We start from the raw sequence: 21,647 nt of genomic DNA, 5'->3' as shown, positions 1-21,647 counted from the left end.
TATGGTGTTGATGTCTACACAGTCAGATGGGTCACACATTGGCTGGATGGCCACACCCAGAGAGTGGTGGTGGACGGGTCATTTTTGACCTGGAGGGATGTGGGTAGTGGGGTTCCCCAGGGCTTGGTCCTTGGGCCTGCACTGCCGATGAAGATATTGAACAACTTGGACGAGGGGGTGAAAAGCACCTTGTTCAATTTTGCAGATGACACTAAGATGTGGGCAGAAGTGAGCATGCTAGAAGAGAGGGACAGGCTACAACTAGATCCGGACAGGTTATAGAGGTGGGTGGATGAGAATAGGATGGGTTTCAATACGGACAAGTGCAAGGTGTTGCACCTGGGGAGGAAGAGCCAGCAGCATACCTACAGGCTGAGGAACTCCCTTCTTGCCAGCACAGAGGTAAAAAAGGATCTTGGAGTTGCTATCGATTCCAAGATGAACATGGGCCGCCAATGTGGGGTCGCAGTCAGGAAGGCTAACCGCACCTTGTCATGCATCCACAGATGCATTATGAGCAGCTCTAAAGAAGTGATCCTCCCCCTCTATGCGACACTGGTCAGGCCGCAGTTGGAGTACTGCATCCAGTTCTGGGTACTGCACTTCAGGAGGGATGTGGCCAGCATTGAGAGGGTCCAGACAAGGGCCACTCGCATGATCACGGGGCAGCAGGGCAGGCCCTATGAGGAGAGGCAATGGGACCTGAACCTGTTCAGCCTCCACAAAAGGCGGCTGAGAGGGGATCTGGTGATCACCTATAAACTTGGCAAGGGGGACCAACAAGCAATGGGAGAGTCCCTGTTCCCCCAAGCACTACTGGGAATAACAAGGAACAGCCATAAGTTCACTGAGGGTAGATTCAGGCTAGACATCAGGAGACACTACTTCACAGTCAGGGCAGCTAGGAGCTGGAACCAACTTCCAAGGGATGTGGTGCTCGCCCGTACCCTAGCGGTCTTCAAAAGAAGGCTGGACAATCACCTAGCTGAGGTCGTGTTACCCCAGCATCTTTTCCTGCCCACGGCAGGGGGTCAGACTTGATGATCTGCTTAGGTCCTTTCTGACCCTACCAACTATGAAACATTTTCATGTTTATCTTGCTGGGATCCTATTGCCCCTGCTGACTTCCTGCCCCTTGTTACATCTCAGGTCTGTGTTCTTGGGGAACCCTGGCACAGGACGCAGCCTGCCTGACTCACAAAGAATCCCCCCCCCCCACCTAAACAAAACTGATGAAGATGCAGTGGGTGACATACCTAAAGACCTCCAGATAAGGGAGCAACTGTCTTACGTCTTATTTGCATCTGAGATGGAATCAGATGACCATTCATTTACATGGGAGATGGAGAACAGAAAGCCCAAAGCAAGTACTGCAGTGAATTCTGGGATCAGATAAGCAGGGGAGCACTGCATGATGGGGAATCTATGATCCAAATGCCAATCAACCCACATTTACACACGCCCAACTCAGCATTTATCAGAACAATTCTAATCTGAATTTACAAAGGACTCCTTCCCCTCCTCCCCCACACACACCTCTAAGCAGAAGTAAAAATTTAATAGGCATCTCGGGCCGTACGTTCCCCGGTCCCACTATGGGAGACCTATTTAAAACTTGATTAAAACTCGGTTGCTGGGTTAGGGAATGCTGAGGCAAAGAGATTGAGTCAAAGGGGGTCTGGGCAACATTTGTACAATGGTAAAGGGTTCATCACAGCGTTTAGCCCGTTGGAGCCCTGACCACAAGTGTTGTCATACTTTTCCCAGGATGACTGGTGGAAGTCCTCCCCACAAAAGGTTATGAACACTCCAATAATTGCCTTAAGTCTATTAAAAGACTATAGTAAGATCTGGAAAAGTCATGCTAAGCTGAGGCTTGTTCACAACAGGTAAAAATGCAAAACCCTGATGCTGCAAGCTATCTATTGTTTCTGAAGAAACTATGAGCTATCCCATCAGTATATCTGCTATCCATAGGAATTTCAAGCTGGCTCCTAAGTGTCTGATTACTCCTTAACCTTATGTTTTTCCTTGTTATTAATCAGTTTCTTGAGATGTTCCAAACCAAATAACCCCTTGTCAAGAGAAAAGACAATTATTTACACTATTAAGAATGCTTTGAAGAAGCTGAACTGAGGGTATAAAAATCTGTAAAAAACAAAACAACCCCCCCCCAAAAAAACAACAACAAAAAAGCAGCAAAGTGTGTGTGTGTCTGTGAACTTCAAGAGGAGAAATCTCTGACACCATCCTCTGTTGTTCCAGAGAAGCTGGAAGAAACAGATCGTCTCCCTTCAAGGATTGTGCTAAGAACTTTACCTGTCAGCATTGGAACCCAAGTGCCTTGGACTGGTGAGACCCCAGCTCTCATACACTCTCTCTCTCTTTAGGCATAAATTTCTGAACCTGAACTGTATTAGTTAAGCTTGAGCTAAGTTTCCCCAAATACTTAGTGAAACCAGGGTAGTATTGTAATTGTTTGTGTTTGTTTTCCTTTGCATGTCTATCACTACTAGTACCATTATATATGTCACATACTTAGCAATAAATAATTTTTATAGTCAAACTGGTAGTAGCTGGGGATATTTTTCCTTTTCTACTTCTCCTTCCCCACTTGCTCTGCAGCAACACTTCTTTTACCTAAGGTAAAGATCCCTTTGAAGCCCAGAAATACTGTGGGGTCTACTCATCAAGAGGCTAAAGATCGGGACGTACTGAGTTTGAAACACATAGGGGGACCAGCTTATACAGGCTGATTGATCCAATTTGGCTCAGCTGTGCCCTAATGAACTGAATGCTAGCCTATGAGGGTGTCAGGTGGACACCCAGCCAGATTCAGAGGTATTCTGTTTGCCTGTGTGCTTGTGTCTGACTGCAGTTTATTGTTACCCTAATGAACTGATTCGTGGCATATGAGGGTATCAGCCTGTCTATGCTGATCAACCCAGCCGGGTCAGGTGTGTCACATTAATCTGTGTGTGTATGATTGATTTGGTGACTGGAGGAACCCAGCCCCACTGAAACTGAGTCCTGCAAGATAGCTCCATTGGGGGTGAGGACTTGCAGAAGGGAGCTATACAGCTCCGTATAGAAACACAAGCAGCACATTGTTAGAATTACCAAGACCCTAGACACGTATCCCTAATAAACGAGCACACCCCAAAGCAATGGGCAAATTTGGTAACACCCTGGGGCGGGGGCTGGACTCAAACATCTTCCAAGGTCCTTTCCAGCCCTAATGTCCATGAAATCTATGAAACCATACCAAAAGAGTCCTGAGACCAGGGACTGGAACCCCTCATACCCTTCTCGCTGCTGACAGCCTGTAACAGGGGGCATTCTCGGGGCTGATTATACCTTTGGACCGCCCACCTGTTCTGGGCCAACTACCCGCCTTCCCCTCTGCCAATTGTTTTCTTAATTGATTAATGATCTTAATTAGGCAGGAAGCCACCTATTTCTTGCCCTGATGACAGGGGGTGTTATCTGTGACTCTGTACCTCCTTACACCACAGCCCATGCCTTGCAGATGGCATTCATAGTTCTTACAATCACCAGCCCCATACTGCTCCCCAGACTTCTCTAGTCAGAACCCCTCTAAGATCCCTCCATTCCAGCAGCCTACCCCACCTTCATTCAAGCTATCTAGCTCCCTGAAACTATTTTCCCCTCTCAGGTGTAGTCCCCCCAGGACCTTTGGCCACACAGGCCCTGGCCTCACCTCCAAGGCCAGTCAGAAACCTCAGGCCCTCCTAGCTCTGGGCATCCCTCGCGGTGGGCCCCTGGCCCTTTTGACCAGCCTGGTCCTGGCCCCAGCATTGACCAGTCGAGGGTACTCTCTCTGTCAGGTCTCTGAGTCTCTAGCCCCACTATCTCCTGGGGTCTGCCCTCTGGACCCCATTAGTGGGTGACCCACCCAGCTGTGGGAGCTGGGGCTAAGGCACCTCAACCCACCTTTCACCAGGGTGGTAACTGGCCTGGCATTTCTTGGGGGCTCCTGCACAACTGGGAGCCCCCCCCCAGGCCACCCACTCCCAGCAGGTGCAGTTTTAGGTTATGCCCAGGATCAGGAGCCTCCTAACCATCCCCTACAGCTCCTCCCTTACCTCCACAATGTTCCAAAAAGCCTCAGAGCCAGGCAACATTGCTACCTGGGCTACCAGCAGGGAAATGATCTATTTAGATAGGCAGCCAGGGGTCTAAAATGGCTGCCACAATCAAGCACCTGCTGGGTGCTTGGCTTTGATCTTAAAGTGGCAGGCACAAACAGTGCCCTGCCACACAGCCCTGACTACTAGCCTTCAGAGTCATATTCCTTTTTGCTTTCCCTCTGGTTTCATGCATCTTTCATTCTTCTCTGCTCTCATGGTTGCAGAGGTTGGATAAATAGTGAGAGACATAGATTAGAAACACTTTTGGCTGAGTTCTCCCACTGTGGGCAAGTAAACTTACCAGTTATATAAAAGGTAGGCACTACCTCCACTTCTCCACATTTCAGTAAAAAGAGAGCCTGTTACTATTCTTGGAAGGCATGGATACCAGTGCTCCTCCTCAGCAGAGAGGTTTGAACTATGGACTGAAGGGAGGGAGGTGCCTTCCTGCTGCCATGAATCAGGTGACATAGATCCAGAGATGTGGGACTTCAGAAACACCCTGTTGTAAGTACTTCCTGTTGCCTAGGTCTGGGCAGCTCACTACTCATTGTGCTACTCATTTTTTGAATGATCAGTCTGAGTTACCTGCTCTCTCATACACTGCATAGGGAGCTTGGATGGCATACTTAGGGATCCAAATTTCAATCTGGGAAGAAGGTACCTGAGTTTTTGGCATTTTATTGTTTACTGGCTCTCATCCTAGATCTTTGTACCTATTACTTGTCCATACCTAACAGCCATCTTTTTTTATTCTATTTTAAATTGCATACCCTCACTTAATTATGTTTACAGTAACCTAGCTTTGTAAAGTGCTAACAGCACTGATCAAAATGAAAGGCACTTTATAAATTGCTGTAACTAGTTTTAGCATAATTTGTAAGCTATTCAGAGAACACCACCTTTGCAACTACTCCTTAATTTATGTTTGTGCAATCACTAATTGGTGTCTCCCTAGGGATTTTTCAAAAGCAGCTGGGTGACCATATGGATAGAGATACTTGTTTATAAATCCAATTATCTATACACATACAGATCTACCTGGGGAAGATAAACCTTGACTTGATTTTAGTAAGGAAAATGGGCAAGGTCTTGTATCTGACCAAGGGACCAAACAGAAATCAAGCACTGTACAGAGCCACTTTAAAAATATGTAATAGTATATACATGCGTAAATTTTCATTTTGGTAGCTGCAGAGACCTGCAGGGGGCTTACAGAGAGCAGCTCACCTGCTAAGCCCAGTTCAGATGAACACTTCTATTTTAGAAGCCATGAAAACTAAACCCAGTTACGGATGGAGAAAATACTAAATAATTAGACCCACTGTGGGTAAAGGAAATACACCTGTTAGATGTCAGGCAAACATCATAATTTCAATTAAGAAAAAAAATCCTCTCTCCTCTTACATGAAGGAACTTCCTCCTTATGTTAAGGGCTACAAGCTGCAATTCTGGACAGTGTTTCTACCTTTTGGTCCATTGGGTCCTTTACATCTTACAAATAATTTAATACTAAAGGGCAAAGGCAGAAGTGCAGCTCCTTGCTGTAACCAAGAATGCTTTGCAGGAAGCATTCTGAGTTACAACCATCCCCTGGACCAAACAGAAGTTCACTATCTTTTCCAATGGGGAGGGGAATCTAGCTGTTGGCTGGGGGCCTACAGCTAATTTCCCCTAACAATGACCCTTCCTCCCTGCCAGCCCAGTCAGTTTTCAGAATGGGAGGGGGGAAAGAAAGAAGAGGGAGCTTGTTTTCAGGGTTCCTCAGCTGACACTGGAGGGTGGGATGGTTGAATTGGAGCCCCCCCCCCACATTAGGGGGCTCCAATACACCTGCTACACCCTCCAGTGGGGGCTGAAAAAACCTCAGACCCAATTTTCTCCTCTCCCTTTCCCCCCTCCAATTCTGAAAACAGTGATGGCACAGATACAAGTCACAGAAGATGCTTTGTCTTGAAACTTCTTCATTTGAACCCTCATAATAGTTTAGATTTTCACCCAATTCTCCATTTGTGAAGCTGTCTACAGCTGTGCGCTTACAGTCATGGATATAGACTGGACTGCTTTCTGTGGCCAGATCAGGAGAAAGTTGTTACTTCTGTCTGCACTCAAAGAGTAGCATAGACACATATCTAAGCCAACTTATAATAAGATGACTTAACTAATTTGACTTAACTAAATCAATTTAAGTTAAGCCACGTTGGAGCGTAAACATGTGCAGCACCTTAGCATGGTGGCAGTCATCTTCTGAGCCCTCCCCTACAGTAGCCACCAGCTGGGGTCACTGCAGGCTGTGGCCAGGGATGCCAGAACACCCCAGACCTGACTCTGTCAATCAAGGAAGCCCAACCCCTCCTCCCCCAGCCTCTTAAAAAGCAGATCTCAGACCAGCTGCAGCCAGCTGCTGAAGTCAAGAGTCTGCTGTCAGCCTGAACCTCTCTGTTAATGCAGTACCTTTGTTGCCTGCTACACAGAGATATCTCTGCTCTGCAGAACCCTCTGTGTGGCCTCTCTGACACCCCTTCTTGCCTGCCCAGCACTCTGGGAGCACTCGGTAGCTCCCCCAGACCCAATCCTCAGGCTGCCTCCGCCATCGTGCAGGCCTTCCTGGAATGCTATGCTGAGCCCTACAGGTGCCTGAATGACCTGCGTTGCCTCCAGGACTGACAGAAGGGCCACATGCACAGCAAGCCCAAGAGTTGCTTCCAATGCCAGTTCCAGGGCTTATTCCAGAGCCTGGAGCTGGGGGACAACAGCTAAAGCCCTCTTTGGGACCTACTTCTTGTGACTGGAGCTGATGAAGAGCATGATGCCCAGCATCTGTGCCAGGAGTATGAGGCCCTGACGAAGCTCATCGAAGAGGGCATGCTATAGTATAGCTGGCCCTCATTACTATGCACCATCACCTCTGTGCCCACTCAGCCAGCACAGTGGTGGCACCACATCATCCTCAGCACCTGGGACAGCCAGCTGTGGAGGGAGATCTTCCACCTGTCCCAAGCCACCTTCCAACATGTGGTCGAGCAGAAGACATCCCACATACTGTGCCACAACATCATCATGCAGCATGCCCACACCCTCGAGCAGCACATGGGAATCACCCTCATCAGGCTAGCCACCCCCAAGATCCTGTGCTCTGTTGCCCACCACTTTGTGGTATGGAAGGCCACCACTGGGGAGGTGACTAGGAACGTCTTCAGGGCCATTTGGGAGGTCCTTTGCCATCAGGTCACCTGCCTAGACAACCCCATCTCCACAGTTGAGGTTGGCTTCTGTGCCCTGGGCTTCTCCAGTGTGTGGGTGGCCTTGATGGGACCCACATCACTGTGGTGTGCCCCCCTGAGAGAGGCTAGGAGTACCAACAGTAAGGAGGTCTACTCCATTGTCCTGCAGGTTGTTGTGGACCACCAGGGCAGAACAACTTGCAGCAAAGGGCACAGACATGACCCTAATTGGATGCATTTTTGTTCTTTCTGCAGCCCTCCCCTGCAGCCCCACTGTTCCCACAATTATGGGGGAAAACTCTTTATTCCCACCCTTTCTCCCTCCAAGCACAACACATTACCCTCCCAGATAAAGAACCAATTTTTTAATTAAAAAGAACTTATGTAATCGAAGGAACTATGTAAAATGGGGGGAAAGACTTTTTACAAGCTTCATCCTCATGCTCAGGGGTGGATGGTCTGGTCAGATGGTTGCTTCTGCCCTGGTGATATGGAGAAGGACCCCTCCTCTCCCCAGCACTCCTGGCCAGTTCCCCATCATTTGCTGGCCCCTGTTCCTCCTGCTCTGGTGTACAAAGTTGCCCCAAGGAGGTGCCCATAGTGAAGTCACTCTCCACTGCAGCATCAGGGCTGAAGATGTTGCAGAGCCGCTCGTGATAAAGGGTCTTTTTCTCACAAGGGCTCCAGAACTATAGGCATTATCACAGAGGCAGGCATTCACACTCCAAAGGGCCTTCATCTTAGTCAGGACCTATTGTCAGGTCCAGTCATACCCCTGGACCCACATGTCCCCACCCCGTGATAGCCTTGTAAAGATTAGGCCTGTGCAAGCAGGCAGCTATTCGATTCATCTTCAGATCCAGCTGTTTCGGATGCCAGGGACCCAATCCAGAGCTCCAAACCGGGTTCCCGCTTCAATCCGGCCGAAGCGACTCTGAAACTTTGGAGTCACCACGGAGATCCGGCCATAGGGTATAATGGGGAATCAATCAAATATCTATAACTTTGTTGTTTCTTGTCTGATTTGGATGAAAATTGCAGAACTGGTAGCCACTGATGTGAGCATGAACCTTGCTATGCTTCAAGAGGATCAGTGCAGGGGTTTGGGGGGAACTGAATCCCAAATTCTTGAAAGCAAAACTCATGTCACATCTATGTGTTACACCACAGGGGGATAAAAAAATGCAGGGGTGGTGGCTCCTGGTGATGCCACAAAGCCTGCCAAGTTTTAAGAAGATCGGTGCAGGGGTTTGGGGGGAACTGCACCTCAAGCTGCTGACAGGCAAAACTCATGACATAGATGACCCTCTGTGTGTTAAGCAGCAGTGGGCTGAAAACTGCAGGGATGGTGGCCCCTGGTGAGGCCATGAAGCCTGCCAGTTGTTGTGGAGATAGGTGCAGGGGTTTGTGGGGAACTGCATCTCAAGTTGTGGACAAGCAAAATTTGTGACATGGTGACACTGTGTGTGTTAAGGTGCAGCAGCATGAAAGCTGCAGGGATGGTAGCCCCTGCTGCAGCCACAATGCCTCCAGCTATTGAGCAGATAGGTGCAGGGGGGTTCTGGGGCCCTGCACCCCTAGCTGCTGACAGGCAAAACTCGTGACATGGGTGCTTGTGCAACTGACTGTTTCTGTCTTGGGGCAGTTGATTGTCTGTATTGATTCTTTCCTTTCCTTACTGCGGGGTTTTGTAGGTGTTAATTGTTGCTAATTAACTGGCTACATTAGGTAGCAACTGTGTATTGAGCTGATCCCTGAGTGAATCATGACTGATTGGTAACTGGTAACACAGTAGCTTAGCAGTCAGGCCTGCAGTAGTTCCCCCCAAGACAGAGACAGTCAGTCTCACAAACGCCCATAACACGAGTTTTGTCTGTCAGCAGCTAGAGGTGCAGGGCCCCAGAACAAAGAAGCCCTGTATTGATCTCCTCCACAGCTGGCAGGCTTCGTGGCTGCAGCAGGGGCCACCTCCCCTACAGCTTTCACCCTGCTATGCCTTATTACACACAGTGTCACTTGTGGCAGAAAGCCACCTTTGTCTCTCCCAAAGTCTCTGCTCTGTGACAATTTGATAAGGATGGGCCCAGCAGAGAGAGACATCCTTACCCTATCTCTTTAGGTAACCTGAGCTGGATATATTCCTGAGGGAGGGGGGAAACCTGCTCTCTCTCTGCCTACGTGACTAGTATCACATACCTGGGTGAGGGGCTTCCTTCCTGGTGAGCTAGAGTCTGCCCAGCAATTAGTGATGTATTTCAAATTGGTTGGCTGACAGCCAACAGGTGCTGGCCTCCATCGGACCAGGTAAATTAGGGCACAAGGGCTATATATGTTAAGGACTGCCCAGGAGGAGTGGGGAAGCAGCCATGAGGGATACTCAGGAACAAAGAAGAGCTGTACCATCTGAAACTTGCTCTCTCTCTCAAAACTCATGATCAAGGAACTGCCTGCCTCCAGAGGGATTCTCCAACTGCCTCTGGATGATACTTGTGAGTAAGCTAACCGAGATCTAACTAGATATATAGCTTGCAGTAACTCAGATGCGAGATCAAAGGCTACCCTAGCCACAGGACTTTGCTCTATGGGATTTCTCTGATATTGCTCTACCCTGTACCCTATTCTAACCCTACCCTCTGTAACCAATAAAGTTCTCCTTTGTGACTGGTGTAGCAGACTTATTGAGGGGTGGGTTTAATTATGCCTAGGAGGCCCCTTGGGTCTGTGGAGTAAGGGAGAATATTTTTTTGGCCCCTGACTTGGAGAAGTGCCCCAAGTTCTTGTATTGGGTCGAGTACCCATAGGACTATTAAGCCTGTGTTTCCTCGAGGACACAGGACCCAGACAGTCCCTTCTTGGGGTGGTGGCAGCACATGTTACCCCTGGACTCTGCGGTGGGGCTCGAAAGAGGGTCTGCCAGGTCTTAGGCACCCCTGGAGGGACACGTGGAGTCCGGAAGATGGATAGGCATAGTGAGGTGGGAGGCTCAACATAGGAGCTCCCCCTACTGGCCCGCCACACATGGTGGCAGGGTGGGATCCGAATACCCTGCTGTATTAGAGGCGTAATTTGGGAAAAGGAATAGAGTCACTGAAAACCCTTGAGCAAACAATTTCTAATTTGGCATCGGGTCAACTGAACAGTGTAGATAGCTAGGATGGCTGACAAGTATGATCACATGAAAGTGGCTGACTTGAAAGAGCTAGCGAAAGAGAGAGGCCTTCATGTCAAGAAAGGGCTAAAAAAGAAAGAGCTGATTAAACTCCTGTGCGACAATGACTCAGCCACAGAGCCACCTTCATGAATGCCAACTCCTGAGTCCTCCCCAGAATTCCCCTCCCCCCCCACCCCTTTAAAAGCTTGGACATCTTAGCTTTATAGAGCTATGGGTACAAGCGGGTATCGTTTGGAAGGGTTGCCTTTCACACCTAAAGAGAGATTACACAACACATAGTATGGGTCATAACAATAATACACATAGAACATGAAAGCACATTAAGGAACTCCCACACCGGAGCTCTGTCAGGTGGGCCTGAGTCCGTCTGACCCACTACCCAGAGTCTTTTCATGACAGGGCATCCGCTATCACATTCTAGCTTCCCTTGATGTGTTCAACATTGAAGTTGAACTTCTGAAGCTGCCAGGCCCATCATTGAAGCTTGGTGTTGGTGTTTTGCATTGTCTGCAAACATTGCAGTGATGCATCCACAGATGCATCATGAGCAAGTCCAAGGAGGTGATCCTCCCCCTCTATGCGACACTGGTCAGGCCGCAGTTGGAGTATTGCATCCAGTTCTGGACACCACACTTCAGGAGGGATGTGGACAACATGGAGAGATTCCAGTGGAGGGCCACTCGCATGATCGGGGGCAGTAGGGCAGGCCCTACGAGGAGAGGCTAAGGGACCTGAACCTGTTCAGGCTCCACAAGAGAAGGCTGAGGGGGGATCTAGTGGCCTGTTACAAACTAGTCAGAGGGGACCAGCAGGCATTGGGGGAGTCCCTGTTCCCCTGAACACTACCAGGAGTGACTAGAAATAACGGTCACAAGCTGGCAGAGGGTAGATTCAGACTAGATATCAGGAGGCACTACTTTGCTGTCGGGTGGCTAGGAGCTGGAACCAACTTCCAAGCGAAGTGGTGCTGGCTCCTACCCTGGGGGTCTTTAAGAGAAGGTTAGATGAACACCTTGCTGGGTGACCCCAGCACTTTTTCCTGCCACGGCAGGGGGTCAGACTTGATGATCTGTTCAGGTCCCTTCCGACCCGACCAACTATGAAACTATGAATTGAGTAAAAGGGAGAGAGTCATAAAATGATGAAACAAAACAAAATAAAACTTTTTCTATATATTCCTTCACTTATTTTCTTTCTATTGATAAAATGCTAAATGTTTGTACTAAATACCTCTAGTCACATTAAATTTAAAACTAAATTTATTTCTCTTAAAAGGGGTTGTTTAACATTCCTGAAGTCCACAGTTTATCCAGAGACCAGGAAAACCCAGGCAGAGACAAAGCAGAGTGTTTATGCTGCTTTGCAAATATGCCTCTACTTTGAACCTGAAGAAATGACCTTTAAGGCGTGAGACATAAATCCTTCCCCATGCTAAGTCAGTCTCTGTCTTGTTTGCTGACACTTACCATACAGGAAGACAATTATGGCCAATCATTGTGATGGGTTTTTGTAGATGGGCTCTCAAATTGTGATCATCCTATTCATTTCTCACATGGACGATGTTAGAACACTTGAATAAATGTGAAAGGCTCAGTATCTTATCACTTGCCTTTAATGTTATCCAGTTTCTCAAAACACAAATATGATCAATACCGCAGACCCATTTACTGCATGAACTTAAGTATTTAGCAGATGATGTATAAACTTCTAGGTAAAATTAGCATAAAAAGTTTGTCTTGTTCCTTTAATATTTCACACCTTAAAGAGCATTCCTACCCCATAACCTCTCCTTTCACTGAGTGCTGAGAAATTTGAAAAATCTGTATATACCACCTCCTTCTCATGTCAGCTACACCACATGTCATCCCCTCTGAATGACTCATGTTCTATATTAGATCTTCCAACTTTTGTAAATAATAAAGAGGAAAAATTCCAAGTCTAGTTATGGAAGGACTATTTCAGCACCCTGAAAAATGTACATTAATAGTTCTTAAGAAGAGTTCTTGAATATTAGTGTTAATTCAAGATATAAATGAATTACAACTTTTATAGTCTTATTGTTGAAAACTGACTATGACTGGTGAAATATTGTACTATGTGGTTCTTGTTCTGAGGATCTTACAGTCTAAAGCTCCACACCTGTAAACATTTATGTACACACTGAATTCATTGCACTGGGAGTACGCCCACTAAAGTTAATGCACCTCTCACAGTGCATCGAATTAAGCACATTTGTCCTTGCAGAAGGTCTCATTCAGACACAAGTAGTCTGACTGGCAAAAACAGGATCTTTAACCATGGTGATTCATCAACTGCAACGGTTAAATTAATCACCAATTTGGGATCAAAACCAAACTTGTATACAAAACAAACATTGTCAAAGGTGGTTCCAAAGAAGATGGAGCTAGATTGGTCTCAGTGGTGGCAGATGACAGAACAAGGATCAATGGTCTCAAGTTGCAGAAAGGGAAGTTTAGGTTATTCATAGATGTTAGGGTCGGAAGGGACCTCAATAGATCATCAAGTCCGACCCCCTGCATAAGCAGGAAAGAGTGCTGGGGCTAGATGACCCCAGCTAGATACTCATCTAACCTCCTCTTGAAGACCCCCAGGGTAGGGGAGAGCACCACCTCCCCTGGGAGCCAGTTCCAGACCTTGGCCACTCGAACTGTGAAGAAGTTCTTCCTAATGTCCAATCTAAATCTGCTCTCTGCTAGCTTGTGGCCATTGTTTCTTGTAACCCCCGGGGGCGCCTTGGTGAATAAATCCTCACCAATTCCCTTCTGTGCCCCTGTGATGAACTTATAGGCAGCCACAAGGTCGCCTCTCAACCTTCTCTTGCGGAGGCTGAAAAGGTCCAGGTTCTCTAGTCTCTCCTCGTAGGGCTTGGTCTGCAGGCCCTTAACCATACAAGTGGCCCTTCTCTGGACCCTCTCTAGGTTATCCACATCCTTCTTGAAGTGTGGCGCCCAGAATTGCACGCAGTACTCCAACTGCAGTCTGACCAGCGCCCGATAGAGGGGAAGTATCACCTCCTTGGACCTATTCGTCATGCATCTGCTGATGCACGATAAAGTGCCATTGGCTTTTTTGATGGCTTCGTCACACTGCCGGCTCATGTTCATCTTGGAGTCCACTAGGACTCCAAGATCCCTTTCCACCTCTGTGCCACCCAGCAGGTCATTCCCTAGGCTGTAGGTGTGCTGGACATTTTTCCTCCCTAGGTGCAGCACTTTGCATTTCTCCTTGTTGAACTGCATCCTGTTGTTTTCTGCCCACTTGTCCAACCTATCCAGGTCTGCCTGCAGCTGTTCCCTGCCCTCCGGCGTGTCCCCTTCTCCCCATAGCTTTGTGTCATCTGCAAACTTGGACAGAGTACATTTGGCTCCCTCGTCCAAGTCACTGATGAAGACATTAAAGAGTATCGGTCCAAGGACCGAGCCCTGCGGGACCCCACTGCCCACACCCTTCCAGGTCGAGACAGACCCATCCACCATGACTCTTTGGGTGCGACCCTCTAGCCAATTCGCCACCCACCGGACCCAATTCGCCACCCACCGGACCCAATTCGCCACCCACCGGACAGTTAGATATTAGGAAAAACTCTCTCACTAGGAGGGTAGTGAAGCACTGGGATGGGTTACCTAGAGAGGTGGTGAAGTCTCCATTCTTGGAGGTTTTTAAGACCTGGCTCATCAAAGCCCTGGCTGGAATGCTGTAGTTAGGGATAGTCCTGCTTTGAGCAGGGGCTTGGACGAGATGGCCTCCTGCAGTCCTCTCCAACTCTAATTTTCTATGATTCAATTTGATTTTTTTTCTTTGAGAAGACTGAATATGAGGCTTAATGGTAGATTATCTGTTAAGGACCATATCCAACACAGTCAGGTTCCTGAAATTACAAGGTAGGCATTAGTGGTATAACTTGGGTGGGGTGACCAGGACAGCCACCCCAGGTGCTGACTTGGTAGAAAAAGGGCAGAAAAAAACAGCTGCTGCCACAGCTGCACAATTGTGGCAGTGGTGACAACTAGAAGTCCCCATTGCTCCTGTTTGTAGCAGCAGCCCTGGGTGCTTGGCCATGTTCTTATACCACTGTTGGCCATTAGTCAAATCAAGTCATTCCGAAGGCTACTGCAACCGTTGGAGCACCTTGGATGCTGTGCATTATTGGTGATTCTTCAAACAAGTGACCTGGTGGTGTCCATCTCCTCTCCAGGTGTGGATGGCTGCTGGCTCACAGGGAGCTCATCTGCCCTTTGACAGGTCTTGGTTTTAGTCCTGCTGGGTGTCCATGCACCCTCCTCACCTAGGCTAGCCCAGGTATGGGCACCAGATTAGTCACTGACAATACAACCATGGAACAAGCTGTACTGGTTTACATGGTACCAGATAGCAGACCAAGAAAGGCCTGGCCTGACAGGAAGTGGCCATTAGAAGACCCCTATATTTCCCATTGAGGTCATCAAGCTTACAGTGGTGTCATTGAAAGTGGAATTTGGCTTACACATGTCCACAATAAATTAGAACTTTTGGATTTTCTTACCTGTAATGCACTATGGAAAAATGTGAAGACGTTGTAGACAATATTTATGAGAAGCAAGTAGGACTCAATTTATGAACTTCTTTTTGTATTCTGATTTACTAGGAGAGGAGTTTGTTTAATCTCTAGGACAGAGTAATGAGAGAGAGGTGTTGATCACATAGGAACCTTTGGGTCAGCATGAACTCTCAAGAACTGTCACCATGTTGAATGCTGCTACCTTGGAGATGCAACCGAAGACCAAGGACCAGACATTAAGTTTTAGTAACTAGCAACAAAAGAGAGCAAAACATGTCAAAACGGCATGAAAAGAGCTCATTACAATGAACTGAAGTGCCAGGTCTGTGGTAAGAACTCTGCTGGTTAGCACACGGAAAGGAGTGGTGCCTGCGCCTGCATGTAAGCTTCACCTTTCCAATCTAAAAAACAGCCTCTGGAACACAAAATTCAGGTTGGCTGATTAAAATTTTTTTGTCTTGAAAAGTGTCACTTCATTCATCTGCTGGTTGAATAGCTCCCAGAAAACAGTTTCTAACTGCAGTTTCAAGATCTTCTGGACATTCTAAAACAATTCACAGTGAGGAGCAATGATGCTGAACCAGGGTCCAATTTCTCTTTGAGCAGAGAAGCTGTGGGACTCCTTGATGAAAAAAATGGGGACTTAAGGTCTTAAATTTAAAGGGATAAGCTACCCAGGAAACTATAAGACCATCAGCAGCCATCTTGCCCTGTGGGGGGTCTGGGCCATGTATTTTAGGTTGAAGTGACCTGGGAAACCTGTTATAGTTTGCTGCTTTTGTATAAGAAGCAGTCAAAATGATCTCGGAATCCCTCCAATGCATGACAAGGTGAGGAAAGCCATCACACAGATAAAGAATGACAAAGTTTTTGGAGCTTATGGAATCCCCATTGAAATCTTCAAAGAGAGGGAAGAGGATCTCACATCACAGCTCCTCATTTAAAGGATATGGAATGATGAGGAAATACCAGATGACCTTGTGGATGCTGTGATCATGACAATCTTCAAGAAAGGAGATAAGTCCAATTCTAGAAGTTACAGAAGGATAACTTTGCTGTCCACCACAGGAAAGATCATTGCGAGAATCTTCCTGACCCATTTCCTTCCACTTGCTGAAGAGCTCCTCTGGAATCTCAGTGTGGGTTTAGGGCATCAAGAGGCACAACTGACAGGATCTTCACTGCTCACCAGCAGCAAGAAAAATGTTGGGAACAACAAACTCTCTACATGGCATCCTTTGACCTCACTAAAGCCTTTGACTCTGTCAACCAAGAAGCACCGTGGAGGATCCTTCTAAGATATGGATGCCCACTGAAATTTGTCACCATTCTTCACTGGCTACTTTAACAGTATGCAAATGGTGGCTCTCACTAACAGATCTATCACAGAGCCCTTTGAGGTTAAGATAGGAGTTAAGCAGGGATGTGTCATCTCTCTAACACTCTTCTTGATATTCCTGACCATTGATGTATATACATCAGAGCAGGGGGCTGGACCCGATGATCTCACAATGTCCCTTTTAGCCCTAAACTACTGTGAATCTGACCACCAATAACCTTCCAGTTGGAGTGGAGCTAAATTACCAAACGGATGGTAAACTGTTTAATCTCAGTTGATTCCAAACCAAAACCAAGACCATCCCCACCTCAATAACCAAGCTCCAGTACATTGATAAGGCTATAGCGGGTGCTGTCTTGGAAGCAGACCTTGGGGTGATTGTTACCATTTTTACTGAGGCTTACAAGAAAATGGAACTTTCGCTTAATATTCAGATGACTCAGGTCCTCCATCAACAAGAAGCTCTTAATAAGCAGTCCCCAGCTCTGGTAATTCCGATTCACAGTCAGACTCTGGAGAACGTTGAGTATTTCTCCTGCTTTGGAAGCCATCTCTTGCAGAAGGCTGACATCAACAAAGAAATCCAACATCACCTCAAATGTGCAAGTGCAGCCTTTGGACACCTGAGGAAACAGGTGTTTGAAGACTGTAACATTAGATCTGAAAAAAAGCTCATGGTTTATCAAGCAGTTGCGATCTCCACCTGACTCTATGGAGCTGAGACATGGACAACATACAGGGGGCACCTTAAGTCACTGGAGAAGTACCATCAGTGTTGCCTGTGGAAGATACTTCAAATCCAGTGGGTAGACAGAAACACCAACATTAGCTACCTCTCAAAAGCAACGACCACAGGCAACAAGGTGATACTCATTCAACACCAACTTTGCTGGACCTGCAACATCATCTAGATGTCCGACTCCATATTACTGAAGCAATTTTTATTCTCCCAGCTGTCAAAGCATATGCTTAAAAGGAGGGCAGAGAAAACACTTCAAGGATGTCCTCAAGGCCAACTTGAAAACATGGAACATCAATCTCAACTCATGGGAGACTATCACCCAGGACTGCCCCAAATGGAGGGAGAGTCTGTTGCAAGGATCTTAGTATGTTGAAACGTTATGCCAACAATAGAAGATGGAAAACCAGGAATGGCAGACACTGTGTGTTGTGGGCCAAACTAAGAACACAGAGCCACCCACCGAATGTGGAAACATATACCTGAGTTGCAACAGAGTCTGTCAATCCTGGGTAGGCCTTATCAGCCACCTTCAGACCCACAGATAAGACAATCATGGAAGACAATCATTCTCAACTGTGAGGGATTGTCGATGATAAGCCTTTGAAAGATGAGATCTTACAACTGTTTGGGTTTTCAGAGAATAATGAGCTTAAGGGGAAAGCTACATTAAACCAATGAACAGACGAACAAACAAAAAGTTTAACAAAATGTTCCCTCCTCACAGTCCTACAGGCCATCGCAAAATGGGGCTTATAATATTAAAGAAAAAACTTTCATCAAATGATTGACATAAAGCTATTCAGCCCAGTTCTGTCTTCTGCAACACCCCCCCCCCCCCAAAAAAAAAAAAAAAAGAGACAGAAAGAGAGAGGAAAAAACAGGAGGAGCCCAAGTCCAAAACTATGATTCAAAACACTTGCATTGGCAGCCACCTAAGCCTGGAAGCTCGGAAAGCATTCTAGTCACCTTCATATTCAGTCTGAAAGTTCTTTAGGTGTGGACGATGTCTGGCTGCAGCTCATGCCCAGAAATGCCCCAATCTGGGCATAAAGATGTCTAGTTTCCACCTATGTACCACAATGATCCAGAAACTATCAGAATGGCCCAAGTCTCCTGTTGGACTCAGTTCACTAGGCACACGCTGAGTCCAAACAACACACATATAAAACAATCATAACTGCCACTGCAATTAAGTCCTTGCCTTCAAACATGTCTGTTGTCATTGTATCTCCTACTATAAAATAACCTTGTGGTTAAAATGCTTATACTGGGAATGGGAGACCTAACCTCAGACCTCTTCAGCTTTAAGGGATTCAAGCTCAGCCATTAAATAATAATAATAAAAAACACCAGAAATAATCCGAAATGGAGGGAATAATACTTATGGCTTATGTAAGGTACTCCCACAACTCTAGAACACAGATGTTGTGTATGTATCTCCATCATCAACTTAAAGTAAGGTATTAACATCATCAATTTAAAAGCCTAGATTTACAAAAAAAACCCCCTCTGGAATATAGGTATAGTAGTAGCTGAGTCCATAAATGTACACACTATAATCAGATATTAAATGTGTGTCTCGCTTACGTTTTCTTTTGTGGTAAGCCGTATTAGTCAGGGGCTATATGATAGGCAGTCTTTTGGTTTTATTGAGTTGATATCTTTTATTAGGGGGTCATAATTGACCACAAGATGAATATGAGCCTTCAATGTGATGCTGTGGCTAGTAAAGGGAACAAAATGCTGGCTTGCATCCATAGATGCTTCTCAAGCAAATCCTAGGACGACATTCTCCCATTGTACTTGGCCTTGGTAAGGCTGCAGCTGGAGTACTGCATCCGGTTTTGGGCTCCACAATTCAAAAAGGATGTGGAGAAGCTTGAGCGGGTGCAGAGGAGAGCCACGCACACTATCAGAGGTCAGGGAAACAGACCTTATGACGACAGGCTGAGAGCCATGGGACTCTTCATCCTGGAAAAGTGCAGGCTCAGAGGCGATCTGATGGTCACCTATAAGTTTATAAGGGGTGTCCACCAGGATCTGGGGGAATGTTTGTTCACTAGAGCTCCCCAAGGGACAACAACGTCTAACAGTTATAAACTCCTGCAAGACCGTTTCAGGCTGGGCATAAGGAAGAATTTCTTTACTGTCTGAGCCCCCAAGGTTTGGAATAGCCTGCCATCAGAGGTGGTTCAAGCACCTACTCTGAATGCCTTCAAGAGAAATTTGGATGTTTATCTTGGTGGGATCCTATGACCCCTGCTGACTTTCTGCCCCTGGGCAGAGGGATGGACTCAATGATCTTCCGAGGCCCCTTCCAGCCCTAATATCTATGAAATTAAACCAACTTGGAAGTGGGTTGATGTCTTGTTTTTATGGTACCCATTGTATTTCAGTCATTGTTCTTTCAGATTATGAATCATTTTTGTTAATATCTAACTCATATATTGTGATAATGCATAGATAGCTCAGCCAGGGTCAGACAGACTAGGTACCAAAAAAATCCATAAGAAGTTATCTGAGTAGAAGTTAGCAATTTAGAGCTACTGCTATTTATGAATGTGCATTTTCCACCTACCTAAGCTTTATCAGGTGGGAATAGTAAACAAATATTCATGGTTGCTTTGTTTTGTTGGCAACAGATTCATGATCCTGTAGTAATACAAGTTAGCTACATCACCTTAACTTTGACCCTAAATTAAGCAGGTTAAATTTGGAGCCGTTTTGCTGCAATTGTATTATTACAGGATCATACCGATGTAAAGGCTGCATTCTCACAACTTGTGTCAGTATCTTTTGATGTCAGTATAATTTTTCCATCTATCTATGCCCCCACCCCAACCCACAGTTTGAAGAAAAAGATCTTGTTCATCAATATTAGCTCAGTTTAACTACAGATTTATTTTTTTTCCAATAATTTTATCTTAGAAATATTTCTGCCAAAATTCCTTTTTCTTTCCATTATACAGGATCAAATCATATGCAACTGATCTACCTTTCAGAATATTTGGATGAACCCTAAGAGATTTTGGGCATCTGCAATTCACTTAGATTTCAGTGGAAGTTACAGAAAATAAACATTTGTATCTCTATCTCTATCAACTATAATAGCTATGCTTTTAACATCTTTTCTGATAGGTTTCCAATCATGATCTTGACCGTACAACATTGAAATTAGTGGGAATTGTGCCCCTTGTCACAACTGCAGTACATCTGGGCCAAACCCAAGGTAATAGTTATTTTTTAACAGGACAGTGAATATTCTGTCATCCAATTTAAAAAAACGTAGTTTCTCACATACAACCTGTCCCTGAACATAACCAGTGACCTGTTTTTGAAATGGTAGCATGAAGAGAAAGAGATCTTACCTTGGGTAAGTAGTTAAGTAGCAGCAGCTAGGGAGCTAAGCCTGTTTCTGAGTCTGCTGCCAGCCCTGCACACCAGATGGGGCTTTTGAACCAAGCCTGGGTGCCAGTCTGATATGGCGTGAGTCTGGGTCCATGGCCCAGGCCTTTGTGCTGGCCTGATCCAGCGCACTGAGCTGTTTCATCTGCTGGGCGGGATGGGGACCTCCAGAAATTTAGCAGTGGCGAATGGCAGCAAAGTTACCATAGCTCCCAGAGTCATGACAATTAACAGTCACCACTCCCCTGTCACCAAATCTCTGAACCCAGGGGGATCCTTATTTCTTGCATATAATGTGCACCCCATTTTCAAAGCTGCACTAATTAAAGCACCTCCCCCCATGTGTATAAATGCCTTAAGGTGCCATCCTGCCTGCATTTTGCCTGACTTCAGCACAGGTAGCTATTCATTTTATAAATATTAGTTACTGAAGCACAGGAACCTCCTTGTGAAAAAAAATAAGTAGCATTATACTAGCTTCATAGCAGAGGACAATGAAACACTGAGTTATACACAGATAAGCAACTACATTCACAGTTCTGAAGGTTCAGTCCTATTTCTTGTCCAAATTCTCATTATGAGTCAGAGACAGATTTGGGAGTAGACCTTGTTAGACTTCTGCTCTAATTATAGGACAACATGTTTGCTAATAATTCAGAAAATACTTCTATAAAGAATCAATTACTATATTTATGTATTTACAGAAAGACAACTTGTGTAAATATGAAGCTGTGCTTTCATTTACTGTACATGTTTTGATCAGGCATCAATAAATATTAAAATGTGCTATTAGGATTAATTTTTGAAAGGAGATATACAGCATAAGCTATTAATTGAATTGTGTTTTTGGACTTTATTTATCTGTGCAGCCTGTTATCTTATATGGGGTTCTGGGAGAGATTCATGTGCATGAGATCTACCACTTTGGATTGCAACGCTGGCAAGCATTAAAAGAAGAAAACATGAATACAATCTTTGAAAAAAAACTGCAAAATGTAATATGTCTGCACCTGTCCTCTTGATAAATCTAATCTTTAAGACATCTTGCCATGAGGT

Source organism: Alligator mississippiensis, chromosome 3, assembly GCF_030867095.1.
Source record: "Alligator mississippiensis isolate rAllMis1 chromosome 3, rAllMis1, whole genome shotgun sequence".
NCBI classification, from domain to species: Eukaryota; Metazoa; Chordata; order Crocodylia; family Alligatoridae; genus Alligator; species Alligator mississippiensis.
This window is presented reverse-complemented; position numbering follows the sequence as displayed.